Source organism: Eleginops maclovinus, chromosome 11 (assembly GCF_036324505.1).
Source record: "Eleginops maclovinus isolate JMC-PN-2008 ecotype Puerto Natales chromosome 11, JC_Emac_rtc_rv5, whole genome shotgun sequence".
Classification (NCBI taxonomy): domain Eukaryota; kingdom Metazoa; phylum Chordata; class Actinopteri; order Perciformes; family Eleginopidae; genus Eleginops; species Eleginops maclovinus.
The window spans coordinates 18,012,995-18,028,405 of record NC_086359.1 but is presented as its reverse complement, the minus strand read 5'-3'; the positions used below and the strand labels follow the sequence as shown (position 1 = coordinate 18,028,405).

At 38.5% G+C, this 15,411-nt stretch overlaps 1 protein-coding gene across 1 annotated transcript in view; it reads left to right on the top strand.

The window, feature by feature from the left end:
- Positions 1-15,411, top strand: part of pcdh1a (protocadherin 1a) — an 89,140-nt gene that overhangs the window by 53,756 nt on the left and 19,973 nt on the right. The gene's annotated exons all lie outside the window — the stretch shown is intronic.

The window sequence follows — 15,411 nt, the reverse complement described above, 5'->3', positions numbered from 1 at the left end:
GTGTAAATGCTCAACATTGTTTAGCAGAAAATAAGCATTCCGCTCATAAAACATTTGCGTTTGTTTGTGCGGTGGCGTTTAAGATGAAGAGGGGACTTTAGGGGAAGAAGGCAAGATTGTTTCTCCGATTTTTGGAAGCATATTGGATACATTATTTTCCCTTTTTAGATGTTGTACTTATGAAGCGGCTTTTAGTGGTCAAGCTCAAGCAGGAAATATTTTCAAACAGCAGCTCTGCGTATGGGGTAATCAATAATTCAGAGGAAAAAAGGTATGACACTGATCCATATGCGATCAGGATTTATCAGCATCACGTCCACCCACGTGATATTTCACAGCCCCCTGTAGAAGGCGGATGAATAACGGTGTCCATTAACGACAGCCCTTATTTTTGTTTTAACTACACAGTTAATTATTTGTGCTTATTTCGTGCTCATTCAACCACTCCCCTTTCAGGCATGAGCCGGCGTTCTGAGACTTATTAAGGTGCAGCAAATGATTTGCCTTTCCCCAATTCACTTGGCCCACCTCAGCTATTGAAATCATGTCCAAGGCGCTCCTACTGTCAAAAATATAATCCATGTTGCCTTTAGATTACAAATGTAATCTCGATTGACACCTTCACTGCAGAGCTCAAGTGCTGTTGCCAGGCAACTTAGATGCAGTTCAGATGCACACAAAGGATCATTATAGATTTATTGGGTGCACATGCTTGACGTGTATTTCAAAATATATTGCATACATTGTTATCTAGATAAGGCTCAGGTTTGTAACATTCTACATCCTTGACCTGCATGTATTCAATTCAATAGGCCTTTTTTTCCAGCACCAAGCCTTGAGTTTAGGCTTTTGTTCTGCACTTTCAAATAATCTAGTTGAGTGCCTCTTCTTATGCATCTATCAGACATATGTTGCTAAAAGGAGATGACAGCATGGCCCACAGTACTTAAATGGTTCATGGTGCTTGTACTCTGATGGCTACGATATGACATGATGAGCCATAAGTATGTCAGATATGACTCAAATGAGTTCTGAAAGGATATGGCAATAGAGAATTCATACTGGATATTGTGCTTTGGGGCTCTGTCTAAAGCCCATTGTGGAGCTCTCGCACCAAAATTTCATCAGTAGATTAATCAAATCTGTCATCAATATCATACCATATCTGTATCAACTGTGTCTAGTGTATCTCCCCCACAGTGATACCAATGCTGCAGTGGGACCCTGACAAACATATCAAACATGCTCATAGTTTTCAAGATTTCAAAATGAGAATTCCCTACGCTGTTGTAGTTAAGGCGGTTTGTTTAGATCTCTTAATAGCTCTCTTATGTAAGGGGGCGGGGGGGGGGACATATATTAATGTAATAAAAGAGGTTCTATCTTGAAAGATTCTTTATAGAATCTATATTTAATAACATTTCTTTTCTTACAAAGGGACTGAGATATTGCCACAGATGGACAGTAAACCTACACACAGTTAAAGATATATCAAGGGTTATTGTGTGATTTGGTAAAAACAAAACAAAAGAAAAACACAAAATATAGATAATTTTATTTGAATCCACCAATTGTATTTATATAACTGGCAGCATTATACGCTTGTTTTACTTAAACTAATAATGATATCTTTTTTTTCACATTTTGTATTAGGTTTGCCTTAGTCTTAACATTATTTTAATCATCTTTAAAGAACATATTAAATCTCCATAATCATATTCATTCTTTGGTCGATGAGATACCAAAAGATTCACACCTCTACTCGTATTGTGTTTTTTAAATATGTAATTATGTGTGCATGAGTTTTTTTTTAAATCTGTGAGCAATCACTCCCCTGGAAATGCCGGATCACTATGCATCGTCTTCATCAGCAATGCATCTATTTTTTCACCCAGATGGAACTTGTAAGTCATCTTTTGTTTGCAGCCTGCAGGGAGATCATTGCTCAGTGGCAGACTGCTGTTGCAGGAAGAGGGAAAGCAGCATGGTGGGATACAAAAAGGGAGGAAGCTAGTGGAGGTAGGATCTGGGAAGCAACAATAAAGGCGGTTAGGATTACATGTGCATGTCTGGCAAATGGGCGTTGAGACAGAGAGCAGGGACTACAAGGTGTGAGTGTGTGAGTTTGTTGCACTATGATTGAGATGCAGTAGGTGGATTACAGAGCGCTTCCCACAGAAACACGCTAGCTCCTAAAGGCCTCCACACACGGAGCATCTCACTCAAACAAAGTAATCTCTTCATCTGATGATTTTTGATATGTTGTTTTTTCTGCCTCGTTTCACTGCGCCAGGCTTGTCTCAATCTCTGGGTCTGCAGAAAGATCAATGTTGAGAACACATCTTGCTTCGGCAGTGACTGGGCGCTTGTAGCCTGAGATTAAAAAGGTCACTATGAATCTAATTAAGCATGATTTTTCTGTTCCTTGAAAAGATGGCGGAACATGAGGGCTCCCAATCCAGTTCCATCCAAAGAATTACTTTAAGTGCAAGAACGAGATGCAGACACTCCTCCCAAATCATCCAGCTCTCTGGAATGTATTGCCAATCGGGACATCTCAGATGCGGGGTAACAAATCAAGACAAGCGAGACCATGAGAGAAGCTATTAATAGCAACACGTACGTGTGAATGCACATGCACGTACTCGCAACACACATATTAGAGGGCAGCCAGAAAAGGAAAAAAAAAGGGAAGTTTTAAGTATGGTTGAAGGCTTTTTCATCCCTCTCCCCAATCCAATTATGTTGCAGTTCAAACAAATGGAAGTATATGCATGCTTCTCAGCCAGATGCTACAGCAGTAGAGATATTAACTCTGAAGATGGGAAGTTTGAGAGGCAATGAGGTACCCAGCAGGGAGTGGATATTGGGGATTAATTTTTTCTCATGTCGGATTCTTTACTTCCTACCATCACACCATCTTCTTCTCTTTTCCGTCTTCCACTTCTGGTGTTATTAAATCCTCATGCCTCTTTCTGAGAGACACTTGGGTCTATGGTTATTTTAACAGGAACAGGATAAAGGAAATATAGGAAAGAAAAGAAATTTGAAATTCTACAATATGCAACGGGATTCAAAAAGTGTAAGAACAATTAAGTTGGTATGTGATGTAAACCTTGTTCAAATGAGCCTACCACCCGGTGCTGACATGAATGCACTGACAAAGTGTATACTAGCCCAAAGACAGCTATTAAGGTGTGGTGACTGTGCAACTTCTTCATTGGCTTAAGAACAGTAAATATCGATTGGCTTCAGAGCACTCGGAGCAACTGATTGCAGGCTAAACATATACGAAAATGTATTACAGATCGGCCACGATACATTGCAGGCAAGGGTGTGAATTGATGTTAAAAAAATCCCTATTTTCTGGCAGAAAATTACATTTAATTCAATAGATAAAACGTTTAAATGATCCAGCTCTCTTGACCTCTTTCGACCTTCCATCAACATTGTGGGAAGTCGGTCTATTGAGTTTATTCTTTCGTTTTGTTAAAGTATAGCCTCCAAGTTCACTTGCCTTTAATTCAGTTCTGTTTAAGGAGCACAGCTGTCGGATATTGGATTGGAAACTTGCCCCAGGGACATTATTTAGATAGAAAATATAGTTGCAATTGACCATTGGAGAGCTCAGAACTCTAACAGGCCAAACACACACAGATATCGCAATTTGCAAAGCTGCCAAGGCGTCTGCTCAGCAGCATTATAGAGCATGACCAGATGTGATCTGACAAACTTAAGGGCCAATTCCAGACATTAATGTAAAATTGGAAGTCTCTTGCATTGGCACAGAAATATCATGGACTTCACTTTTCCAGGCCTAGATGCTGGCTCAAGTTACTGTGTGTGAGATCGTTTGGGTTTGACCAAAATATGTTTTACCTGCAGTGCAGTAATAGTTGCCAGATTAGGATAAATTACATATCATATTTGTAGTAAGAGCCGGCTGCCACAGTATCAGAGCCAATTAAATCAGTTCCTTTTTAATTCCATAAAAGAAGCAGTGATCTCTACACCAGTGTGCCACTGACTGCTTCTCACCAGAGGAGCGTGTGATGTTCGTGTTTCAGAGGCACTGAGCGCACGGTGAAAATATATGCCACCTAAAATATCCTGCCGAGGTCAGACTGTGTTGGGTTTTAAGTTGAAACCACATCTCTGGAAGTATTAACATCACTGTCACCATGAGTTCCTGAGCATGGTTTGTAGTGAGAGTGGGAAGAATGGACTAGCTTGAAGACTTTTTTAAGACTGGCAACAAGAAGGAGGAACAACACATTTAATTAGCATTTTTGCTAAGTCTCCTATGCAGACAGTTATTTAGAAGAAAAAAGAAAAAAAACTCCCAGTACACAAAAAGGTGGCCCCTCTCCTTTAGCACAGACCAACCAGTTGGCTGTCCTCCAAAAATGTTTATATCCTGTCACCTGAGGACTGTAGCCAATCAGGAAGGAGCTATTTTTAGCCATTTTAACCCAGGTGGTATCAATCTCTCATTTGGAGCTTAATAGTACCAAATTGTGCTTTGACAAAAGATATGCATCAAATGTGCCATCTCAAAAATCACAAACACAACACAACTTTACGGTTTATAAACAACTAAGCATACATATTTTTTGGAATACACCAACATTTCAATACAAATTACCCACAGATATATCCTCAAGGGGAAGTAAACTCCTTATTGAAGTCCAAAGCAGGTCACAGAATTAAAGTCCCACAGCGATAACATGTGTGGGCAGAGAGACATGAACCAAGTGAAAATTACATTTGTGAGCTGAGATAATAAGTTCCATGACAGATGGGGATCCAGAGTTAAAGTGGGAGACTAATGTCACAACATGAATAACTGCCATCATTTATTGTAATGCACATTAATGCTTTTTATTGTTTAGAAATCAGTGCCTGTGTGATGTGGATTGCCCACATGGTGTTGGAAAGAAAATACACTCTTATTCACTTGTATTACCGTTACTTTATCACTCTAATATTTTAAGATGCAGTATTGCTGTGTCTTGTCATGTTTCGTTATGTGTGTGTTGTCTTAAATGCGAGGTTAAAAGACAAATATATTTTTTATACAAATCTATTGGACATTTAAGTATTCTGAATTTAAAATAAAACAACAACACTGTAATATGAATGTACAGCATTCTGCAACTTGCTGGAAGGACTCCATGATCCAAAATAGTCTCATTTATTACAGTTCTCCTTTAAATGTTGGTATAGCTTCTGGAATTTAACCTGCAAATATACTTTTGCCTTCAAGGGAGAGTTGATGTCTGGGTCTAAGCACCAACTCAAAATAAGTTTTATATAGCTTTAACCCTGATTGACAGACCTACATGTGAACTCTTTACATTGGTAAAATAAAGCAATACACTAATGCCGTCCTTTATTCAGTATATGGGATAATAAAAACACAAACTGTAAGAATGAAGAATGTACATTTGAGGTCATAATCTCACTGCACAACATTCACATTTATTGTTGAAATACAAAATAAGAATGCAACCAAATTGTAATAATGTTGATGATGTTTAACCCTATGAAAATCGATTTCAAGGGGGAGATGATTGGTTAAATCAATTTAAGGTAAATAAATTAACCCAACTTCATAACAGCTTCAAGATGTCGGGACATAAAAATGTGCTCATTTAAAAAACTTAAACAATTGACATGTTTAAATTCTTCATGGTGTGGTAAGACATATCATGTTTTTGACATTTAAAAATACCTTATATATTCATATGATGATCATATTTTTATATATTTGTATTTTTTGAAAGTCAACAACAAGGTTTTGACTTCTATATTTTTTAGTTTAGGTTGTACAGATTTGAGATATAATAGGTATTTCAAAAAATGTAAATCTCACAATGATCAAACACACCTTTGTAGGCACCGGTGGACCATATTGTAGCATTCATAGTGTTACAGCCTGATGAGTAATGGATGCATACCATTTAACAGCCATTCAGTCTTTTGAAACCGATGATGATATTGTATATAAATTGTCAGTTACAGTCAGTATGTCAAAGGTTAAACTCTCAATGTGGAGAAATCTTGGTAGAATGGCCTATAAGCAATCATAAAGCTCCTCTTTGTTTTCTTGTGTTAGGGTTAGGGTTATGTTATTATTGTGTAATTTATCTCTCCTGTTTTCATTTATAGAGTAAGTCTGTTTATATTGGAAATATCTTCGTCATTGGTTAAATATTTTCCAACTTTTTTTTTTTTTCTTTTCCATTGTGGCAGATAATAGCTTCTGCAGTTCCTTTCCTTCTAAACTGTATTTTCCTTTGACTCCCTTTTTTTCTCTATACTCTGTTCTCCATTTCTCCTATGTACTTCTAGCTTCTCTATTGGGAGCATTTATTCCTTCCCACAATGTGTAGTAGCACATCACTTGCAAACCCACCAACTCTTCAAAAATGTCCTCATTCTATAAGATTTCTTCTGACCCTTTGAGCTCATATTAGCATATTTAGTCCCCACAGTTTAAGACAATGCAAGTGTCAGTAGAAAGACATCACCATCTAAACCCTAAACCAATCGAATGTTTAATCCTGTGCCATTCCCAATTAAGTTTAACCACTGATCCTTCCTCGACTTCCCGGGAGCTGATCCCTCTCCTCGGAAATCTCTCTTGACACTAAAGAATATTACATTTGTATTTCCCCAGCCCACAATTGTATGTCATTATGCCAGAATGATATAATAGTCAAGGAAAATATATTGTGTGATATTAGTTAACGGTGGTTCACTTCTTATAATAATGTTAACATACACCTGCGCAAAAGTAAATAAATTAATTCTAAATCTAAATCTAAATTTGACAAAATTATTGTTTGAATAAAAGATGGTTAGGTAAATGTCAAACAGAAGTCTTTGGCACATATCCTATTATTTACAATGAGAGGTATTTCTTTCTTGCAAGCCAACACTTCATTATTTTACCTCACTGTGGCTTGAAAACAGAAGCAAAAAACCCTGTTTTTTCACTATGTTTTTGTGATTCCAGGCATTGTTGTTATGTTCCATGATTGCCTTCTTTAACCGATACCTTTAAACCTGCACTCTACGCGATCCGTATTAACAGAGGTGAAGAGAGTTGAACACTTCGTACCGCATACACACTACTCTCATATTCTCACACTCCTCTGTCAGAACAAAAGATGTCATGGCATTCCCCAAAATTGCCTAACGGATGCAGGCAGCGGGGAACACTTTTGTTCACACAAGTACCCATCTTTCACAATAACCACCTTTTTTCTCAAGAACAGTTGCACAGTGAGAGAAATATTACTTTTGGGATTCTGATTTGTTTTCGACATTGTGTCTAAGGAGCATTTTTACGCTCTCATCATGAGGCGTTTAGTTGGAAATGGGTCAGTGATAGTGGGAGGTTCACGTTCGGCAGTGGGACGGGATCATTGCCGAATGATGCCCCGTAGCTGACAGCATTGAACCGACCAGAATTAGTTTCATACACTGACTTGAAATGTGTTCTACAGTGAGAGGTGTTCCTGCAATGGAAAATGGGAAAAAAGAGACATCCATAGCTCATTGCAGGACAGAGGGGCTGACAGTGAGCTTTTTGTCGAAGGCTGATGCATTCACACCAGCACCCCCCACATCATGTCATATGGAATGGCGTGAACAGTCAGATTTGTCATTAGATGTGGCAGCTATATTCACACATGGTGGCTCCTGCTGCAGTAATACTTGGTTTGACTGTGACAACATTATGGTATTTCAAGGCCAGTGCGCCCATTGAAAATGAAATACACGGAAAAAGGAAAAACTCCAGAATAGACGACGGCACAGACAGTGAAGAATGTGAATTCAGTCTTGCTTATCAAGACCATTAAGGTCTATATGATTGTTTTTTAATGCATTCACTCCAATCTTTTTTTCTCTCCATTTACAGTAAGCGAACAAAGGGGCTTCTGGTCTTTATCCTTCCCTCACCCCCCACCCCTCCCCTGTCTGATCACTTCATCCTCCACCCAAACCCATGCTGACTCCTCTGCACTCTTTCCCCCTCCCCGCCTCCCGCTTATGTTCCTCCCTCCCCCTCTCTAGCGTGTCCCCTAGTTTTCTGGTAGCTGTGTCTCTTTGATAATCCAAGACTCTTTGAAGACTCCAATTCCACGCTGCTTGCCTTGGAGCTATTGCACCTACAAAAACAACTGTGTGTGTGTGTGTGTGTGTGTGTGTGTGTGTGTGTGTGTGTGTGTGTGTTTTTGTGTAAGTGTGTGTGTGTGTGTGTGTATGTGTGTGTGTGTGTGTGTGTGTGTGTGTGTGTGTGTGTGTGTGTGTGTGTGTGTGTGTGTGTGTGTGTGTGTGTGTGTGTGTGTGTGTGCCTGTAGAGAAAGAAGGAGAGAATAGAGAAAGAGAGAGCAGTGGATAGGAAGAGAATGGAAGACATAATGGTGGAGTGGAAAATAAAAACAGTTCCATATGCATTTCCTTTGCAACTGCTTCAGTCTTTATGGTTTTATGCGTGCTGCATACACTGAGAGGTGCACTTCTTCATTGTCATATTTGTTGGTGCAGCTCATTTTTTCTCTGCCTTCAGAGGCAGCAGCTCATTGATTCCTGCATACACGCCCAAAATGCCAGAGCCAGGATGTACTCACATAGATTGTTACTAAATGGAAACCCAAACTAGGGGAACTCGTGCAAGTTATCAGAGTTTATGTGCACATTTTGTAATTACTTCTATGGTTAATCAGAAAAATGAGTATAATATCCAATTTCACTCCACAATAGTCAATCCGAACACTTCTTCACAAAAAGGAGTTTTTACTGTTAAAGCTCAGCAATAATTGTTTTCTCTTCTTCAGTCAGATGCTGCAGAGAGGCAATTAGAGACAATTAGTTGTCTCTACTTAAAATGCCACAGTGATCAAAATGAATCATTACTGAAACATTTTTCTCCCACTTTGCTTTGTATTGCTGTCTCCTCCTCTTACCTTTCAGCGAGTCTGGTTGCTCCCTGCGACTCCATCTCTATCCCTCCATTGTTTTAGTCTCAATCTTTAGTCCCTCTTCTTCTATCTTCGTCTCCAGCCCTACCTTTTTGTCTCTGTCAGACTGCCTCGCTTTGGCAGAGAAGCTTGCCATTGGGATTTAGACGAAATTGAATTGAATTATGAAGGAATTTCTCTGCAGTACGATTGGCATCATTTCCTCCACACAACAGAACATCATTCTCATATCTCTCAATGTGGGGGAATGAAAATAGGCCGTGCACCATTCTTTCTCTCATCCTTTTAAATTGAATTTTTCATATCACAGGGGCACTGAGACATCAGCCGTTTCCTTTAACATGGGCAGAAAACCCATTCCGTAATATCTGAGAGACACATGGCTGTGATTCAATAGGAACAGTCTGGCTTCCAGCACACACATGATATACCTCAGCTCAGGATTGATAAACAAGGCCACATAGGTTTCCAGCAGCTTGAAAAGTTGAGTGTATTCCAGTTGAGTATACTAAAGCTGTTTGGCTTCACAACTGGTTGAAAGCACTCCATTGTGCACCCAATGAAATGATTCATACCCTCACATAGTCCATTCTCCCTACCTTCCTCTGTGTGAAACAAATAAACATGATTTATCTTATGGAGCTTCCTATTTTAATAGTTTAATTGTATTCCTGTCTTTTTTTCAGTCATTTTTTTCCAGCAAATTGCACCTACGTTGCTTACTATCCCTATTCATGTGTCTTTAGAGCTATGAAATGTGCGCCTGTTGTAATGTGCATGTTTCAAAGGTCACAGTGACAAATCCTAAGCAATACCTCTGTGTAATAAAAAATTCAACAACAACATTTGGCAACAAACTAGCTGTGACAAACACACAGTTACCCATTGGACTTGAAAACAAACATATTTTATTTAAATACAGTGTTGCTATGTTGCTTTGCTTCAGCTTTTGGGAAAATATGATTTTCTCCTTAAAGCATTGAATAAAGCAAATCTGAATGTGTGTATTATTTGGAATTGCCCTACACCAATCAAGCATAGTGTTTTATTTAGCCATGGAATATAATAGATAACTGGGTTGATTAAAAATGTATGTTTTCTTTGAATAATTCACAAGAAATATTGCAATATTTGATTGGATTTAGATATTTTACATGCTGTGCAATATATGGAGATGTTATCAAAGTCCTATAGATGGGGTATCAACCACTGTGGCTTAACATCTTGAGGGTAATCCCTGACGATGACTTTTTTTAAAGCTTTTAAGGGAACTGATAATAAAAAAAAAACAACACTATTTCAGTTTGTATGCACACATAATTCAATATCTGGAGTGCCTATCAACCAACCAACTATGAGAACTTTTGCCATTTCTTCCAGCCAATTACACCAGATTTAGGTTTTGTCGGAATGGCTCTTAAAGGGGTGGGGCCTTAAAAATTGAGCTTTTCAGACATGATGTGAATACAGGTGTATTCAAACTGTATTCGTAAAGCATGCAAACATGTCCTTCTGCTGACACAAAATACAAATATGAACCTAAAAATTAACATATGTCCCCTTTAAATGTGAGGTTAGATGTTAAAGGAGGCACTGTAGCATTCAAATGATGGCACCTTTGTCAAAGAACCACTAATGTATTATTCTACAATAATAAAATCATTGTTTGAGTTGTTTCTATTACTTGTGCTGGAAGTATTATTATATGTTACATCCAGCTGCCAGTGAACTCTATGGATTGTAATCCGACCATGTGTAAACAACCCTTTAGTCGCCACTTGCAGCACACCAGTGAACCATTTCTACAAAGAAGTTTGAGTACATACAATGCAAACGCTTGATCACCAAATGTTAACATACAGATCAGTGAAACGCAAACTTGGATGAAGGAGATTCAATCACTAAAGCGAACTCACCTGCGACTCTTTTGGAAGTCTGCTCGGAAAAAGTGGCAATGGAAAAGCTTTCCCATCTACATGAGCACCAGCAGGCCTGTTCACTGGCAGCCAGTGAGGCTTGGCCGGATGACAGGGGACCTGACATGGGAGTGGTGTCAGGTAGCTCCCAGGCATTCACAGTGGACTTGGTGCTATGGGAGAGAACAACAACAGAGGGTTCTGCTGTCCTATCAGCGATCAGTGGTGCAAATCAGCAATGGCATCATTGATGCTCCACAGTCACCAAAATGATATCCTCGTCCCTTAACCACAGCCATTTGCCTCAGGAATCCCTTTATATTCCTTCATGCAAAGCTGCAGGCAAATCCATTCTTTTTTTATTTCAATTCCAATCTTTAGGACAGACTGTCCAGACTGTTATTTGCGAGTGATTAGATATAACCATTAACAATAACCCATCTGTGTCAGTTGCTGTGGAAACGACATAGGCAGGGGTACATTTGCAAACTGGTGATGCATTTTTTTTCCCCAATACAGACACATAACAGCAAGCAGCAGGCTGGGTGAATAATGGAGATGTATCCCCTCACTCTTCACACCATAGCAATATCTAGGCTCGGTGCAAAAGTCTTCCATCATACCAGACAATATTAGCGACAGAGGTGCTTCATATATGTTTTTTTCGCAGCAGTATCAACCAGCTTACAGTCCTACCATCTCTCTGAAAGTGACGTCACTGTTGTGTGTCAAAGTGCAGATGGTAAAGGGAATTTAAACCATCAATAAATGCTGTTTAAGTTAGATTAAAAGCATTAAATAATTAAGTTTGATGAATCATTAATGAGCTTCCAATCTCGATTAGTACTTAAAAGTTCATGATTCAATTCAAAAATATCATCCCTTTTTAATATTTGCCTCAGAATATGTCACCTTGTGTTTCGGTATTGAACTGTTTTAATATATAATAGGAAATTGTCTTTGAAGTTGTAAAGTTCACCAATAACTGACGTGTGGTCCTTAATATTTACCTTACAAAATGTATATGCAAATTGGAGGATAAAAGAAAAAGAAGGCGTAGTACTTATGAAGTCAAATGTCTTTTCTTGTAGAGGTTTTTACATATTTCTTCAATAGTTATGCTAATTAACATTGAGAACCCTCATCTTACATAACCAATGGAAATACAAGCACATCAAACGGCTTTTAATGTACCTTTTTCTCCTTGATGTGACAAGGCTTTTTAATAAGACATTGAAACATTTAAAGATGGCTTCCCCATGTTTGCCCTGCAGTAGTTATGCCATTACATAGTCCACATACAGTAAAAGTGTATTGCAACATTTTTTTTATCATTAGTAATAACTTTGATACATTTATTTGGATCTTTGCTCCATCTTTGTTTTTATTTATGGAAATAAAAACAGCAAAAAAAAGCTGAAAAATCTAACAATTGCAATCATGCGATTTCAAATGAAAATACCTTAAGTAAAACATGTATGTGTTTTAAATAGCGCTAACATATATATTTCTTATCTGGTGTGTCGAATGCTGGTGTGGAATTGCTCCTGAACTTGGTTCATATGGTAAACATAGTCATAAAAAGTGTATTAGCAGTTGATGAACCCTTTTTTATTAAATACTATTGATGAGGTTACAAGAGGTTGGAAAATAAAGTCTCATGTTACCATTCAGAATACAATAGATGTGCACTGCACTCTTTGTCTCAGCATTATGTTTAAGACATTACATTTCAGCTCTAGGGTAATGAGGTAGTTTCTGTGAAGATAAATATGAGATATATGTCACTGAAATAACTTGAAGGCAAAATCTATGGACAAACAGCAGTTGCCATTTTCAACTTTTTTAGCTGCAACAAGCAGTGCTAGCAACCCGCAACAATTTCATCACCCTTTGGCGGTCCCAGTTTTTGTAAAAATGTGGCATGTAGGTCAAGTGTTTGTTACGTTGTGGGTGTGTGAATGCACGACACGTGGATGCATGTTCGCACATGATTGTAGCTTTTCTGAATTTGCACAAAATTCCGATTTGTACATAATGAAACACTTGACCATGAAATACCCTTGCTACATAATTCACAGGGTAATGAATTGCAGAGATAACTACACATTTGTCTAACTAACATAAACCCCTCTCTGGCTTTTTGACATAAGAGTGTATCAGTGGAACTTTTCTGCTGTGTCCATGTGTAGCTTGGAGTTATTCCGAGGCAGTAGGTTGTATATAATATGTCTTGCAGTCTGACAGAAAAAAAAGTGTCTCCGAAGGGCTACAGGAGCTCCAGGAAGCGATTGGATGAGAGCTGTTTATTGCTCCTTTCAAATGTGCCTTGGTTCCCTTGTAAAGTCGGAATCCTGCTCGATCTTTTCATCTGTATTGGGATTGTAATATTAGGCGTATAAATGAGGCCATTTTAGCACAATCTAGGGGGTTGTGAATTCAGATGACATCGTAAATGTCCCCTCTTTTTCATTCTCAGCCCCATAGCTTTTTACTCCTACCACAATGCCCAAACAATCCCCCTCTCCCGCCTCCAGTCTCCCAGAATCTAATCCTTCTGCTTGTCCCCTCCAGCCAAAGCGCTGTCCGTGTCTGCCTGACCAACTCCCCACTCCTGCTCAGCCTCCTCTTCCATCCTTCCGTCTTGCCGCATCCCAGCAGCCCCCCAAGGCCTGGCAAAGGATTTGTGCTCTGACTAAAAGGAGGAATCTATTTCCCATCTCTGCAGCCTTAGCTAGTTATCATAGCCAGGAAACATGCTGACTCTCTGGAGTGATGGCTTGAGGAGAAGTTTAAGCAAGAATCCATATTTAAACAACTGAATGCCCCCCTAACATTTAAACAGTCATGTAGCCTCAGCGACCTCCAATCAAATGTCGAGAAAGGCATCATAGCTGTATAGTATCTCTGGTCCACCCACACAAATCAATAGAAATGTTATTGAAGTACCACAGAAACAATGGTTAAATAACTCTTTATGGAAGAGATCCTTATTGAGACTTCCTAACTATGGTCTATTGTTACGCTGGTACTGATATATCAGTGATGATGATGCATATTAGATTAAACAATGTAATTTTCTTTCTGTATGTGTTATGATAAACTGTGTGTTGGATACACCAATCAACAAGCATTTTGAAAAAGGCCCCCTTATGCTTTATTGGGTTTTCCCTTTCATTTGTGTTGTATTGGTTTTTGTGCATGTAAATGGTCTGCAAAACCCAAAGTTCCTTACAGATGGAGTGTCTTCTTCTACCATTTGTGCATTAATAATACAAATCATTATACCACAAAAAAAGTATTTATATCTTTGGAATATTAGATTAGATTAGATATTCGTTATTAATCCCAAATTGGGAAAACAAATTTCACAGGAGCATGTTGATGAGGTATTGCAAATGATTTAAAAATAAATAAATTATTGAAATAGAATAATTTATAAAAACATAACCCTATCAGCTTTCAACTGTAGAAAGTCGTACATCTTTAGAATGCAAAACATAACATATACAGAATAAGTTTGGTCCTTATAAAAGATACTCTACTATAAAAAAATATAAATGTAGGATACTGTTTACATTATAAAAGTGTGTAAATATTTAATTTCTGTTATAAAAAGCAGTTGACTTTCATCCAATAACAGAATAGATCATTTTCTTACTGTAAACTGTGTGATTTACTGATGCAGATATGTAGCAGCACTGCTGGGAGAGACAGAAAAATGATGCACCCCACAATTCAAGTAATCATTATTTAGATGAATGGCCGAGAGCTGCATCTGTGAAGTGAAAAAAATAAGTGACAGGTGGATCTGATGGGGGGCGATGAACAGGTTTCTGGAAAAAAATGTGAAGCCTGCTAACGGTATTAAGGACACAGTGTTGATAGCACTTACCTAAGCTCTAAAAGCATGTCTCAGTGTCTGGTGTGCGTGGACTAAAAGGCTGATGGTTCGAATGATTTCTAGCATGGATTTGTTTGCCAGAAAAGCGGTCGAATGGTAGAAAGCACAGACCCGTGGTATTGATCTGGGCTGACTCGTGCAGCAGAGGAAGGGCTGTTCTGCTGTATCAGTGCTTTCCTGACTTTTACGAGAGGCGCTCATGTGTGGGGGCGGGGGTTGGGTGGGTTGGGGGAAGAGTGTGATTGCACATGCACCGTAAGGAGTCATCTTTCTGTTTTGGACTGTTGGAAAGTAGAACCATTAGTAAACTGATCTTCGGAAGAGGAAATTTAATGGTCTCCTAACTGTATTTACAAGCCATTCAATTTGATAAAGGGTGTGATGTTGAATGATTTATTTTTTTGCCGCTCAGCTCCTCTTCAGGCTATCAAATTCAGGGTTTCATCACTATTTTTTATTCATTCTTTCATCAAATCTAACAGTGAAAGCAGATCTAATGATTTATTATAATGCTGCTGAAATAGTTATTGTTACTGTGTTTCCAAAACAGTTTTGCTCTTTTTTGTTAGCATTATTTACATCTTCTTGGGATTCCTTT